This window comes from Paroedura picta, chromosome 4 (assembly GCF_049243985.1).
Source record: "Paroedura picta isolate Pp20150507F chromosome 4, Ppicta_v3.0, whole genome shotgun sequence".
Taxonomy (NCBI): domain Eukaryota; kingdom Metazoa; phylum Chordata; class Lepidosauria; order Squamata; family Gekkonidae; genus Paroedura; species Paroedura picta.
In genome coordinates this window covers 72,691,193-72,707,733 of record NC_135372.1, presented here as the reverse complement: position 1 = coordinate 72,707,733, position 16,541 = coordinate 72,691,193, and positions in this window count along the sequence as shown.

Sequence of the window (16,541 nt, the reverse complement as noted above, 5' to 3'; positions counted from 1 at the left end):
TTTTAGCCACTGAGTCACACTGTTGATTCATGTTCAGTGGCCTACTAAGACTCCTAGATCATTTTCGCACATGCTATTGCCAAAACAAGTCTCCCCCATCCTATATTGGTGTATTTGGGTTTTCCTACCTAAATGCAGAACTTTACATTGTTCCTATTGAACTTCATTTTATTCAGTTTAGCCCATTTCTCGAGCCTTTCAAGATCATCCTGTAAAAACTATACTAAATCATTAAAAATTATATCAATACATATATTCAATACATATACAAATGCATTTACATATGCATATACTTATACATATATATATTCACTAGAAATAAAGGCCATTTTATTACTGAATAAAATGGGCACTAGGAGCCGGTCTTCTCTCGGCCTCGGGAGCAGCCTCACCTCAGCGAGGCAGCTCCCGGGGCTGAGAGAAGGCTGGCTCCGGCCCCCCCCTCCCCAAAGACAGAAACGGCGTTCTGTCAGCCCCATATGGTCAACATGAATACAAATTCTAGTTCTTTCCCTTTTTTTGCAATGTTTTCTGTCTCTTGTATAGCTTCTCTCTTTTGTGATTGGTCTTCAACTATACTTTCTAATGCATTCGCAATCTTTGAGAAGGACTCAATTATTGCCCTCATTGCCACTGCATCTGCATCGCAGTGAGCATTAGAGAGATTTCAACACATGATCATTGTCCTACTGTGTTTCAAGAACTGCCCATTGGTGTGTTGAGACAGGGAAAAATGCTGAGAAAATTTTTTACTGCTACCAGACAACAATCAATAGAAATCTGACCATATAAGGAGGGGAAACCCCTACAAATGAATAAAGTACATGTAACTCACAAGACTATATCAATAATAAAACAAATGTATTTCAACAATGATAGGATCTGATTTCCTAGTATTATTTTGCTCTGTATTAGTAGGATGTCCCCTACGGGCAAGTAAAAAAAAAAAAGAGTACAGAAAAGAGAATGAAAAGTGTATAGTGGATTATAAGGAAGTCCAACAAAGTTCAGATTTGACCTATGATGACCACTTTGTTGCTCTTTTTAAACTCTAAAATGCTTTCTCCCAAAATATCTCTCTGTCTCTTGGTGTCCTGGCTTTGCTGATGCCCTAAGCATGTGTTTATTTTGCCTATTGGGTAATCCAGAACTGAGTGTCTACACATCTGCACTGCATTCATGTGATCTGTCCCCTTTCATTCTTACCACAATGTTTGAAAATATTTCTTACCATGAGAACGACTCTGTCACAACCCAGTCTCTATCACTTTTCAAGGAGGGAGATGACAGACTGGTTGGTACACAATCAGGTGATCTCACTTGTATACATCTTCTCCAGTAGCTGAGAGATATGGCTGTGCTCCAAAGTAAATCAGCACACCTGAAATCCTACCCAACAATCTGAAAAAAGGCTGTCATCTCAGAGGAGTATTTATCATTCATTTGTACTGTAAACTTTAGATAGTGCTGAAATTGCGAGGGAATCAATGGACACATTTAATGATCTGCTGGATAGCTCAGGTTGTGTCCACTATCGATCAAACCATGATGGACATTCATAAATCAGATAAACCTGAGCATCATTGCACCATTAATTTAGACACTGATTATATAAAGTTATGTGATATCACATGTAATATATTATGCTGTCATATTTGGCAGTAGAGCATGATGCATCTTAGCTCCCTCTCCAGCTAGCCAAAGGACAGATTGACAAAGTGATCCCTACTGTGTATCATGTTGTTCTTAAGAATTTTATTTTATTCATTCTCTCTGCGGAACTGACACTGTGATCTCGTATACTGTTTAATGGAAAAGAAAGAAAAATGGTGCATGGGGAAAATAATTCTACGTATATTTAACAGATTTTGTGTTTCTCCAAAACTATAGCACAACATGTAGAAATGGCTAGACTGCAGAAGTTTTGTTTTAACATCTCTGAAAATTTAAAGCAAAATATTGTTGATTTACATTCCAAACATTCTGATGAACTTTGTTGCAATTCTGTTGCTCATACTAAATTATACATCCTTCAGAATGCCAGGGGGGAAATGGCCATGTCAGTGAGGTTGAATTTCCTGTGTATTCATTAAAGCCAGTAGTAACCTGAATTGCACATCTGTATTTCTTTCAACAAATATAGAAAGTTCAGTTTTGATGTACCATTTTTCCTCTCTTGCTGGTATTAGTTTTCCAACTATGAAGAGATTTTTCTGACCCTGTGAAAGACCCATATATTGTATAGATGATTTTCAGAAGAGGTGGCTTGATAAGGATTTTGAGTTAAACTTTTCTCTTATAAAATGAAGGCTGGAGTAGTATAAATATTTAAGACTGAAAGAGACAGTTGAGATACCAATCCTAGTTTGTGGTCAAATGTCTTAATAATAAAACAGTATTTCTTTTGACAAATTTATATCTAGATATGGGGATCAAAGACCATTGACTCATTTATGCCAGATATGAGGCACACAACATTTTACATACTATGGAAGTACATCTTTCTTTCTTTCTTTCTTTCTTTCTTTCTTTCTTTCTTTCTTTCTTTCTTTCTTTCTTTCTTTCTTTCTTTCTTTCTTTCTTTCTTTCTTATATTTCTGTACCACCTTCCCAGCCAGCCAGCTCAGGGTGGTGTAAATCATATTAAAATATCTGACTTGCAGGCCTTGCGAATTGTGTTAGCTTTGTTGGGGCCTGGACCCCCCAACTTGGAGCTCAATCCACCAGGCAAGGGCCAGGACAGAGAAATTAATGGCCCTCGTTGTGACCAGACGTATTTCCTTGGGGCCAGGGACCATCTTGTGCACTGGCTCCTATGTGTACAGTGTTGATGTGCCAACATGGCTTCTCACTGGGTCACAGATTACTGGTATATGGATACTGCATGTGACAAGACTGAAACAAATGAGATGCCAGGCCAAGTGGAATCCTGTAAAGGTTTGGTGCCTCTTCTATGCACTGCATCTTGTATAAATTGGCCATAAACTCAACAGATCTCTAGCATTGACAAATGTTCTAGTATGTCATTTATCAGTCAGTGTGTGGGCAAATTCATTTGCTTTATGTTTAAGTTATAACCTACTGTTTGAGAACAGGAATTCCAAGAGACAGGATTCAAAGTTTCAAGAGCTGATTCCTATTCCTCACTTCCTTCCCTTTCAAGTCTTGATATAAAAGTCTTGCTCAATGTAACTTATGATGTCTATCCACTTTGTGTTCTTGAGCTTTCAGTTAAAAGTCAATGATTACTGTCACTTCAAAGGAAGATGAGAAGATGTTTGAGAGTGTCAGAATCTTTTGAATAGTTAAAAATTCCCACATGGAGCAAATCATACTATTCCTAAGGTATGACATGCAGTGTGGACTACATCTGAACTTTTCAGTCAAAGATCTAAGAGATGAATTCAAAATATTTCATTATCTAATATTTTTTCTGCTTTTACTGATCTTCATGCACATTATTGAAAGGCCAGTCTGCAGGGTAGCAAGGTACGGGCTAAATGCTTTGCAAAGATGAATTCAATGCAAAAGTAAAATAGGGATTTCCCCCTCTCTTTTACCACACATTGTAGCAATAGCAGCATTCTTTTTGTAATGAAAGAGGCCCATGATAAATGAGGCCTGCAAAAGAGATCATGTATAGTTGAGTATATTGGCTATTAATCATATAGCTCACTAACACAAGATGAATGTACAAACTGGGCTTACAACAAAATATGTCCTGTTGAGCAGCAAACACACTAAGTAAAACTAATAGATCCAACAGCAGATTCAGCATAATCAACTGAAGATTCTCTCAGTCATATTCAAATATTGAACAGTTATCTAGAGTAAATCTCCCCAGCATTAAGGCTGGGACTGTCTGTAAGTCAAGATTTGCTCTAAGCAGGAAGCAAAATGAAGGTCCCAGGCAAAGACAAAAGAGGACCAAAAACAGCTAAAATCTGAAGGAAAAAAACAGAAATAAAAATAGCAGAGAAACCTTAAAAGATCAAACTTATCAATTTTTGTTGTTGTTATGTGCGAAGTCGTGTCCGACCCATCGCGACCCCATGGACAATGATCCTCCAGGCCTTCCTGTCCTCTACCATTCCCCGGAGTCCATTTAAGTTTGCACCTACTGCTTCAGTGACTCCATCCATCCACCTCATTCTCTGTCGTCCCCTTCTTCTTTTGCCCTCGATCGCTCCCAGCATTAGGCTCTTCTCCAGGGAGTCCTTCCTTCTCATGAGGTGGCCAAAATATTTGAGTTTCATCTTCAGGATCTGTCCTTCTAAAGAGCAGTCAGGGCTGATCTCCTCTAGGACTGACCGGTTTGTTCGCCTTGCAGTCCAAGGGACTCGCAAGAGTCTTCTCCAGCACCAGAGTTCAAAAGCCTCAATTCTTTGACGCTCGGCCTTCCTTATGGTCCAACTTTCACAGCCATACATTGCAACTGGGAAGACCATAGCCTTGACTAAACGCACTTTTGTTGGCAGGGTGATGTCTCTGCTTTTTAGGATGCTCTCTAGATTTGCCATAGCTTTCCTCCCCAGGAGCAAGCGTCTTATAATTTCTTTGCTGCAGTCCCCATCTGCAGTGATCTTGGAGCCCAGGAAAATAAAATCTGTCACTATCTCCATTTCTTCCCCTTCTATTTGCCAGGAATTGAGAGGGCCGGATGCCATGATCTTTGTTTTCTTGATGTTGAGTTTCAAGCCAACTTTTGCACTCTCCTCCTTCACCCGCATCAACAGGCTCTTTAGTTCCTCTTCACTTTCTGCCATTAGAGTGGTATCATCTGCATATCTGAGGTTGTTGATATTTCTCCCTGCAATCTTGATCCCAATTTGTGACTCCTCTAATCCTGCATTTCTCATGATGTGCTCTGCATACAAGTTAAATAGGCAAGGCGACAGTATACAGCCTTGCCGAACTCCTTTCTCAATTTTGAACCAGTCAGTGATTCCATGTTCAGTTCTCACTGTTGCTTCTTGACCTGCATATAAATTTCTCAAGAGACAAATAAGATGCTCTGGTATTCCCATCTCTTTAAGAACTTGCCACAATTTGTTGTGCTCCACACAATCAAAGGCTTTAGCATAGTCAATGAAGCAGAAGTAGACGTTCTTCTGGTACTCCCTAGCTTTCTCCATGATCCAGCGTATGTTGGCAATTTGATCTCTAGTTCCTCTGCCTCTTCGAAATCCTGCCTGTACTTCTGGAAGTTCTCGGTCCACATATTGCTGGAGCCTAGCTTGTAGGATTTTGAGCATAACTTTGCTAGCATGAGAAATTAGTGCAATGGTGCGGTAGTTTGAACATTCTTTGGCATTGCCCTTCTTTGGGATTGGAATGTAAACTGACCTTTTCCAATCCTGTGGCCATTGTTGAGTTTTCCAAATTTGCTGGCATATTGAGTGTAGCACTTTTACTGCATCGTCCTTCAAGATTTTGAATAGTTCAACTGGAATGCTGTCACCACCACTAGCTTTATTGTTGCTCAGACTTCCTAAGGCCCATTTGACTTCACATTCCAGGATGTCTGGCTCCAGGTCAGTAACTACCCCATTGTGGTCATCAGGGATGTTAAGCTCGTTCTTGTATAGCTCTTCTGTATAATTTTGCCACCTTTGTTTAATCTCTTCTGCTTCTGTGAGGTCCCTACCATTTTGGTCCCTTATCATACCCATCTTTGCATGAAACGTTCTCTTAATATCTCCAATTTTCTTGAAAAGATCTCTGGTCCTCCCGATTCTATTGTTTTCTTCTATTTGTTTGCACTGTTCATTTAAGAAGGCATTCTTATCTCTTCTAGCTTTTCTCTGGAATTCTGCATTCAATTGGGTGTATCTTTCTCTTTCTCCCTTGCCTTTCACTTCCCTTCTCTCCTTAGCTATTTGTAAAGCTTCCTCAGACAGCCATTTTGATTTCTTGCATTTCTTTTTCTTTGGGATGGTTTTAGTCGCTACCTCTTGTACAATGTTGCGAACCTCCGTCCATAGTTCTTCAGGCACTCTGTCTATCAGATCTAATTCCTTAAATCTATTTGTCACCTCCACTGTGTATTCGTCGGGGATATGATTTAGTTCATACCTGAGTGGCCTAGTGCTTTTCCCTACTTTCTTCAATTTAAGCCTAAATTTTGCAACAAGAAGCTCATGATCTGAACCACAATCAGCTCCTGGTCTTGTTTTTATTGACTGGATAGAACTTTTCCATCTTTGGCTGCAGAGCACATAGTCAATCTGATTTCTGTGTTGACCGTCTGGTGATGTCCATGTGTAGAGTCGTCTCTTGGGTTGTTGGAAAAGAGTGTTTGCTATGACCATTGTATTCTCTTGACAAAATTCTACCAGCCTGTGCCCTGCTTCATTTTGTACTCCAAGGCCAAACTTGCCTGTTATCCCGGTTATCTTTTGGCTTCCTACTTTAGCATTCCAATCCCCCATGATGATAAGCACATCATTTTTTGGCGTTGCTTCTAGAAGGTGTTGTAGGGCTTCATAGAACTGATCAACTTCATCCTCTTCAGCAGCAGTGGTTGGGGCGTAGACCTGGATCACTGTGATGTTGAATGGTTTGCCTTGGATTCGAACTGAGATCATTCTGTCATTTTGGGGATTGTATCCCAAGACTGCTTTTCTTACTCTCTTATTGATTATGAAGGCTACTCCATTTCTTCTGCGAGATTCTTGTCCACAGTAGTATACCTGATGGTCATCTGAATTAAATTCACCCATTCCTGTCCATTTTAGTTCACTGATTCCTAAAATGTCGATGTTCAGTCTTGTCATTTCTTGTTTAACCACGTCCAGCTTGCCTTGATTCATGGATCTGACGTTCCAGGTTCCTATGGAATAAAAATCTTTACAGCACCGGACTGTCTTTTCGCCACCAGTTACTTCCACAACTGAGTGTCCTTTCGGCTTTGGCCCAGCCGCTTCATTCATTCTGGCGCTACTCGTACTAGCCGTCTGCTCATCCCCAGTAGCATATTGGACACCTTCCGACCTGAGGGGCTCATCTTCCAGCGTCATATCGTTATGCCTATTGGAACTGTCCATAGAGTTTTCATGGCAAAGATACTGGAGTGGTTTGCCATTTCCTTCTCCAGTGGATCACCTTTTGTCAGAGCTCTCAGCTATGACCTGTCCGTCTTGGGAGGCCCTGCACGGCATAGCTCATAGCTTCACTGAACTACGCAAGCCCCCTTGCCACAACAAGGCAGCGATCCTTGAAGGGGGAACTTATCAATACTCTAGTTTAAAAGCTAAATGTTTGTCATCAACCAAAGACTCAAACCATAATGACACTAGGGTCATTTTAGACTAACAAAGTGTTCTTCAAGGTGTAAGCTTTCATGTGCATGCACACTTCCTCAGAGTCAAACTAAGTGCCTATTACTGTTCTCAATTTTTTACTAATCCTTTTACTTTTCTCTCCTAAAGACATAGCAGCACACATGTTGAGCACCCTATGGCATGACATCCCACTTACCTAGTTTATGTGACCATTCTCTTCTGTCCACCTTTTTCTTCTAGTAGCCATCTTCCAGTTACACATTGCAAAATGGCTGAGGTAAGCCTTCAAGATAGTATTCCCTTCCTCTTTTCAGGAGGGGTTAGGAAAGATAACAGAGTTTGTAAAGAAAGTTTGTAAAGGATCAGGCCTTCTACAGGCAGCTTCCCTCCCTTTCTGGAGAAGAACATCTCCAAGTGCAGGGTCAAATATGTGTTTTCTGCTTCTTTGTATAGTGCAGTGCTTCTGTGGGGTTTCTTTTACCTTGCAGGCAGCCCAAGAAATATTGGCCTTGTAGAAGTTGGAAACATGTCTTTTTGCTTGGTAAGGTAGAAATAACAGCACTGTCACTTGCCAGTTTCCAACAAGCCAGGATGTTTAAACCTGCTAGCTGGAGCTCTTTCATTTCCATTCATCTCAGAAAGGAAAGTATGAAAGATCCCCTTTGAGTGTGATGGGACTTATACTAGGATGACTGATCAATCAGTAACTATAAGGAAGACTGTACACGAATGCTGTACACAGTTGAAACAACCAGAAAAACCAGCCATAGAGGAAAATCACAACATTTTGTTTGATATAGTAGAAGTAATTGCAGAGGTTCATGGCTGTTATAATTTATCTAGAAGAGAAGGTATTGAAATAGAGCAGCACCCTCAGAACATCAATTAGGAGAAAGGATATTCTATCAGTAAAGTATGGAAACCTTTACCGCATAATAAATAGATGCAATTATGTCATCCTCTAACTTCACAGAGGACAAGAAATTCCAATGATGCTAGTGTAAGACTCAAACTGAGGTTCCACCCACAAAGCACAGATATAAGATGCTCCTCACTTGTTACAAGAACGCCCTGATTACTGAAGATGCCAGCAGTAAAGGACAGTGAAATATTTAGTGAGATAAGCTTATATCAACACAGCCTAAAAGCCAAATATGTGTAACAAAAGATTGTTAAGACACCAGCTGTGAAAGCTTCAAGCTAAAAATTCTCACCAAACTTGGAGGACAAGTAGAGGAGAGTCAGCTGGAGATCTACTGTGGGTTTCGTCTCTCTAGCTCACACAGAATCTATCCTGTGCAATCCTGAACCTCCTAAGCTGTGCCTGTCAAAATGACCACCTGTCATTTTCCCACAAAACACTTTCTTGGGGACATCTTCTTTGAGGAGCCATAATTCAGAACCCATAAAACTTATCATCACCAAACTTGAAGGGCAGGTATAGGTTAGAGGGGAGTCAGCCAGAGAGTTTGGTGTTTCTAGCATGCTGGGGCGGGGGGGCTTTCTACTGTATCACAATGTGAACCAAGTTTGTCTAGCATCACAAAATTTATGATGGACCATGTTTTGTGAACTGTGCATGCTACAAACCAAACCAAACTGTGTTTTCACAGTTGATGGACATCCCTAGTAAGCAGTACACCAACAGAATCTATATCCTGTATCATGCTCCCAATACAATATATGCTGTCTTGAGGAACCATCATAGTTCTGGACAGGGCATCGAGACAGGTATACTACAACAACACTTCTTCCCTGCATGCAAGGCCTACAACTGATTCATCACTGAGTACCCTTAGGCTTATAGTTGGAAGAGATTAACTATTTCCCCCCCCCCCCCATCTCACTCATGTCGCAGTGTTACATGCCAGTTCAGCCTCCTTGTATGGAATTAAATCCTGGAAGGCTATTATTCTGACTGGACTCTATATAGCACTTAGAAACAAGCTATTATAGTTCATCAGGATGTTGATATGGTCACCAGAATCACCCTGACTGGAAGAAAAATCCAGAACGGGGAACAGCCTACAAATGTCTGCTGTTTCTTTCCCTGGCCTGTTCTCCCACCATTTCCTACCCTATTATATATGGCACCATCTCCAGCCCACAAATGACACAAGAATATTGTCTCTGGCATTATATCCCACTGGACTCCTCTCCACAAATCCCACTGCCCTTAGGCTTTACCCCCAAATTTTCCAACCTGGAACTGGCAAGCCTACCTAATGAAGAGGTATTTGAGAGGAATTCTGGGCTCATTGCCATTGGGCACCGGAAACAGTTCTGCTGTTGTCATTTAATTTCAAACTGGGGCTCATTGCACTGTTTAATTGCTCTGGGATTTTTCTGAATATGCAGGAATGGTTGATGATAGCCTACAAACACTGAACATCCTAGTTTCCCTCTTTTGGGACAACCGACTCACAGTGAGTCAGTATATTGTTCAATTGTTATGATCTTGAAATGTCAATCAAAATTATTTGGCTTAACTAAAATGGAATTCTTTTGCCCTGCTATTCCAGTGTTGTCTTGGGATTCTGGGTATGGGGAAATATATGTGTGTATTTTATTTGGATAGGAAGGAAACCAAAACTGTGGAAGAAATAACCTGGTATATCATGTAGCTCATTTATTTTAGGTTCCACTTTTATCATGATGCTTGAAGCCAATAGATTTTTGTTGTTGTTTTCTTTCTAGATTTCTTGTACTTGAAAGCAGCCAGTGCTAAAATTAGCAACTTCTGGCAGACTTCTGTATCATAAATTTCATTAGCAAATCCATTCAGAGAGGCCAATATTGGCTACATGTTGCTGGAGCTGATCAACCATGCCATCAGAAGGAGAACTATACCCTTCCATCCCATTGACTCCAACAGACAGGAGAGTTTTGATTATATCAACTGTAAATCTCGGCATTCAACAGAAAAAGAGTGTAATAAACACTGTGTGTCTAAACTTGCCAAGAGGGCAGATGATAATTAATGAGCATCACATACTTAAGCATAAAAATAATGTAATAGAAATCTGAACAATAGTTCATTCCCCATATGTGTGTGTGGGGTGTTTTTTGCTATTTTCAGGGGAAGTAATGGAAAATAATCAAATCCAATAGTATTCAGTGGGAATAATGTCACTTTCCTGACCTTCTGTGCTTCATGTTTTCCTTCTTATCCCCTTCTTAACTTGTCTTTAAATGTGTGAAGGGTTGTGAACTGGCAGATGTTCCACTGGCAGATGTCCCACCCTTCTAGCCATTACTGGATAAAGTTTTCTTCATGTAATGGAAGGAGTAGGGCAGAAGCTGGTTTGAAACTGGTCATTGTCTTAAGGCAAAGACATGTGCTGTGTGTGGCTTTTGGACCTTTGGAGCAGCTGATTCTTACCTTTATTTGAAGCCGAGGCATACTTGTGCCATAAATCCTCACCATTCAGGGATTAGTGGCTTGCAGTGTCACTTATTTGCTGTCTTTGGTCCAGCCACAGGATGCAGCTAGTCCTTTGCATGTTGGGAGAGGGGCAGGTGGGCCCCTCAGCCTGCTTCTCCATGACTGACAGCTTTTTAGAACTGTGTCTACAAGGGGAGGAAGTGTGGGTGCTGAGTGAGTTGTGTGATGCCCACTCCACTGATTCAGGCTACCTGTGCAGCAGCACCCAGTTGCAGTGCCATGACTGGCCCAAGCAGGCCACAGCTATGTGACTCAATTGGCAAAGGTGCAGCCATGCTGGGTACTGCACACAACTTGCTTAGGTGGGCATCCCTCCTTCTATGAGGGGCCTGGGCCCTTCCCAAGGTCATTTTGGACTCCCTATTGGCCCCTGGAGGTTGCTCACCTCCTGCCTCTGACATTTGTGGATTTTGCCAAGTGATCCCTTTTTGGTTTCCTATTCCAAGAAGTGGAACTATCAGTATTGAGGAAGGGTTTGTTTTTCAACTATTCAACTATTGGTGGAAATCCCTAATTTATTAAGGACAATACAGAGACTAGTGATGTGGATTATGATGTTTGAAAGCTAAATCTACATTTAATCAACCCACTAAAAACTGAGGATACTTGTTTTCCCTTCTGCTAGTTATGTGGCTGGGAAGCAAACTTCCTTCTCTGTGATCTTGGATTCAGTCTTTAGTTGGTGCTGGCATGATTTAGGACAGTGTTTTTCATAATGATTTTTGGGTTAAAGTATTATATTGTGTGTATGGGGGGGGGGGGGTTATCAGAAGGAGAAAACAAGGGAACAAACTAAGATGGAACAAGCTTTCCATCTCTAAAAGTTTCCCCATCTCAAAATATTTTGATAACAGCACTGTGAGCACTGAACTTGAAGGTATAAAATAGAATGCCTGAAATTTATTCTATGCAAAGGTGATATAGTATCTTGCTATTTTCTTACTTGAAAGAGGGGGAAATGTTTTATAATCCATATTTCTGTCAAACATTTCTCCTATCAACAAACAGGATGGAAGGAGGGTGACAGCATGTACATTTTACAGAAAGGAATAAACATTTGAAAAGGCTAGCATTTCCCCTTCTCCATTTGATGCTGCCTTTGTTATTCTTTGGATGGATATGAAGCGCTCCATACTAAACAAGTTGCAGTATTAAATTCTTGTGGTCTGCTTAACACTTTGGGAATGGGTGACATTTCCCCAGTTGTAATGTTATACTCAGAGTTTGAAAAAGAGATTGCTGACTTATTTCACCAAACAGTCTTCTTTTATTAGGCAATAATTTGTCAAGATGGCAGACAGCTGCATGAAAACACTAGGAAGCAGCTGATATAAACACAGAGTTAGAATGGGGGTATAAAGAAGGGGGGATATTTGCTAATGAAGTTTGCCTTGTACCCCTCTTTAGGATGTAGCAGTCATTTAATGAATTGTCTACCTTTCATGCCTGAGGATGTCTCAAATTTTTCATAGAATTGTTGGAAATATACTTATTGTCAGTCCTCCACCTCCTCTTCAATAACAGTGTTGATTTAAGTGTCATTAACCCTGGTGCTTCAAGAAAGTGAAGAAAGAAATATGCTTGCTTTACTTCTGGTTCCAGTCATTTGCCAGTAGTCATATACCATCTCATATACAACTGCAAAACAAAATTATGATGTACAATTGGCAACCCATGTGGTCTTGGAGGACCACATTGTCCCCGCTGCTATCTCTTCTTTCTTTCTTTAGTTCAACTGGAATGCTGTCACCACCACTAGCTTTATTGTTGCTCAGACTTCCTAAGGCCCATTTGACTTCACATTCCAGGATGCCTGGCTCCAGGTCAGTAACTACCCCATTGTGGTTATCAGGGATGTTAAGCTCGCTCTTGTATAGTTCTTCTGTATAATTTTGCCACCTTTTAAAAATCTGTGAGGTCCCTACCATTTTGGTCCCTTATCATAACCATCTTTGCAAGAAACATTCTCTTCATATCTCCAGTTTTCTTGAAAAGATCTCTGGTCTTCCCCATTCTATTGTTTTCTTCTATTGGTTTGCACTGTTCATTTAAGAAGGCATTCTTATCTCTTCTAGCTTTTCTCTGGAATTCTGCATTCAATTGGGTGTATCTTTCTCTTTCTCCCTTGCCTTTCACTTCCCTTCTCTCCTTAGCTATTTGTAAAGCTTCCTCAGACAGCCATTTTGATTTCTTGCATTTCTTTTTCTTTGGGATGGTTTTAGTTGCTACCTCTTGTACAATGTTGCGAACCTCCGTCCATAGTTCTTCAGGCACTCTGTCTATCAGATCTAATTCCTTAAATCTGTCACCTTTACTGTATATTCGTTGGAGATACCACTCTGGTATGGAGTGGCCTAGTGCTTCCCCCTACTTTCTTAAATTTAAGCCTAAATTTTGCAACAAGAAGCTGATGATCTGAACCGCAATCAGCTTCTGGTCTTGTTTTTACTGACTGTATAGAACTTCTCCATCTTCGGCTGCAGAGCACATAGTCAATATGATTTCTGTGTTGACCGTCTGGTGATGTCTATGTGTAGAGTCGTCTCTTGGGTTGTTGGAAAAGAGTGTTTGCTATGACCATTGTATTCTCTTGACAAAATTCTACCAGCCTGTGCCCTGCTTCATTTTGTACTCCAAGGCCAAACGTGCCTGTTATCCCGGTTATCCCGGTCTTTTATTAGAGATGATCTTAAAAAGGTAGAATTATTTGTCTTGAAAGCAAGTTTTGTAAATCGCAATTGCTTTAGTGTACATTATTGCAATTATCATTTAGCTAATGAACTCTTTAAATTTAATTAGCATAATAGGTGCAAATATGGACATGATAAACTAATCTTGCTGCGATGAAATCTTCATAAAACTTATTATTGCATTAGTGATTATCTACAGAGAAACTCTGGTCATTTTAAATTTAGTCTCATGTGGCATTTTTTTTTATTCTAATGACATTATTCTTAGGTAGGAAGATGTGTAGCTTCACTGGCTCCAGTGCCTTCTCCCAATGTGTCAAGTGCTGGAAGAACTCACAACGTACTTCTGTAATAAGAAAGCTTTATTGGGAAGTTACCATAACTAGCGAAGTCAAATCTGCCCAAACATTACAAATGCAAACCCTTTTCAAGGGAATTCTCCCACCCAAAACTTGAAGGTTCCCAGGGGGAGGGGGGAAAAGCTCCAGGTGCCCGGCTGGGCAATTAACCAAGGAGTGTTACTTCTAGTGCGTCCTTGGACCGCTTGGCGCCCACTGACAAGATAACTGGTTTTGTTACACAGAGCAGGCCTCGCCGGCTGGTTCAAAAAACAAATAGTTCACAGCAAATCATGATAACAAAGGCACAGCAGACAGGTTTCGTTTTCAGGCAGACAGCTAAATATAATAGGTCGAGGTTACACAGAGACCCAAAAAGCAAAAGGTAAAACTAAGGCTAAGAAAACATGGAGAGACTTAGGTTAATATAAAAATCATGGCAGAGAACAGGCACTGATCCTGACACAATAAAGACACAAGACTTCCCTCATAAACCTCATTTCCCCATGCATGCACATATTGCCAATGATCACAGCTTGGAATTCCAGTGTCAGTGGGTTCTACTGGACATTCTGTACACTCAATATGTTCTCTCATATTATGAGAACGTGTGATTCTCCCATTTTCCTCTGTGGCTGATAACAGCAGAGAATCTTCTAGTGATCTGCAATATGGATAATGGAGTTTTGCAGCTGCAATTGCATATGTCATATGACATTCCACCCCGATTTAGAAAAGTGCATTTTCTAAATTGTAGCTGCAGAATAAATACGCAGGAGGAAAAAGAATGGTGCCTAAGGAGGGCATGGTCTTTGAAATCAAGATTAAAGGCTTAGTGCTCTGAAAATGTGCAGGAAGATGTGCATGCCTAATGGGTCTCTGTCTTCTTAACCTTTTCTCCATTTTCAGTTTCTCTGGATTGCTTCCCTTCACCTGCTTCATCCAAAAGTGTGTTTACTAAGAAAGGAATTGTACAGACAAGAAAACCCCTTTTCAGATGTTGTTGTTTTGGTGCTCCTATCGCATCTACCAGGCAGCTTGTGATCCTCTCAATGTATGTGGTTGCTTTTTTTGTGTGAAGTAGGCAACTCAGATTTCACTGCTCTGGCACTCATACATAAAAGGTGAGATAAGAGCACTAGAACTGGAATACTTGAAATGGGCTAAGGGAAAGCCGGGCTGCAACAGGTGAGAAGTGAGAATGCCATAAAGGCTGAAACAGGGTAATAAGCTCTGATATTCTTTATTGTTATGCCATTGTTAAGCCAGTATCCTTTTTGTGTGAAGAGAGTAATGTTACATTGATAGGGATGTTATTATATGTAGATTTTCAAATTGCAGCCTCTACTGGTCCTGCAGTCATTCTCACAGGCTCCACAAGTGGTAAGGTTTCAAAATAAATGAAATAATTGTACCAGTTATTAACTGGTTAATATGCAGGACTTACAGCTATTTGAAGCTGTTGCTTCTTACAGTTAATCCTCTCCACTGTTGCAGCTGACTGATGAAGAATGGGTGGAAAAGAAGGAGCATTAAACTTTGAAGACCTGGCCATTAATGTGTATGTCAAATTTTCTGAAATATATCAACAACAACAACGACAACAACAATTTATTTTTACAGCCCGCCTTTCCTAGTTGGGAAAATTTAAAATAACATTTGTCTGAGAAATGGATGATACTGTGAAGGCTGGTGAAAGCATTGCCAACCTCCAGAATTTTAACTGAGCTCCAGACTACAGAGTTCCTCTGAAGAAAATGGTTTCCTTGGAGGGGGGACTCTATGACATTATACTCTATTGAGGACCATTCCACCAGCAGTAAGTAATGCAAATGTCTCAGCTTTCCCCATGGTTCCAAGTTGCTCTGAAGTTTACCATTTTTGTACTCTATAAGGGCTCAGATGGCAATAATAGACCCATTCTATTTCCCATACTATTATATGTGGATGATGTCATGGTTCTTTCTGTCTTGAAGGTTGGCCTCAAACGATCTTTAGATAAGTTAGCTTATAAGTGACCGGAACTCCATTTTTACTAATTTTGATAACACTAAAATTCTGGTTTTCTCTAAATCACAGAAATGTCTTTCTTGGAAAACTGAGGGGAGAGTAATTGAACAGGTTAGAACCTTTAGATACCTGGGGGTTCTTTTTCTGTATAATTTGAATTGATCTTTGCACTGTGACAATGCCATAATGTTGGCTAAGAACAAGGCCAAGGCTATAGCCTGCTTCTACCACCAGAAAGGGAATCAATATGTTCCAGCAGCTCTACAGATATTTCAAGCTACCATGATGGCCCACTTGCTTTATTGGATCCATTTGTGGCTCCAGTCATTTAACATATGGCTGATCATATGGCTACCTCTTTCTTACTCCAGACTTTGGGTATTCCCAACTCTATAGCCTATTTTACTCTATGTGCTGTGTTGGGTTACCATTCTATTGAATCTCATGATTTTCACCATCAAATACTGGTTGAAAGTACAGCTTAGTTCACCACCAAATAGTTTGGTTACATCTTTATTTGCTGACCCATATAATTTGAAATGGTCCGAACTAATAGTTTCCAAAATCAAACCTCTAGACTCCTTGGCCAACTCTGGCAATGATTATATATTTTGGTCAATTCAAATAAGTATGTGGGACATTGAAGGCCAGTCGATCAATGCTAGCATGGGAGGGACATGTTCCCCATGTTCCCTGGGTCTTTCGTACTCTCCACATTTTATGTCCCACTACTTCTCTAATCTAACAATCCCATTTTATCATAGAGCCTTTATGT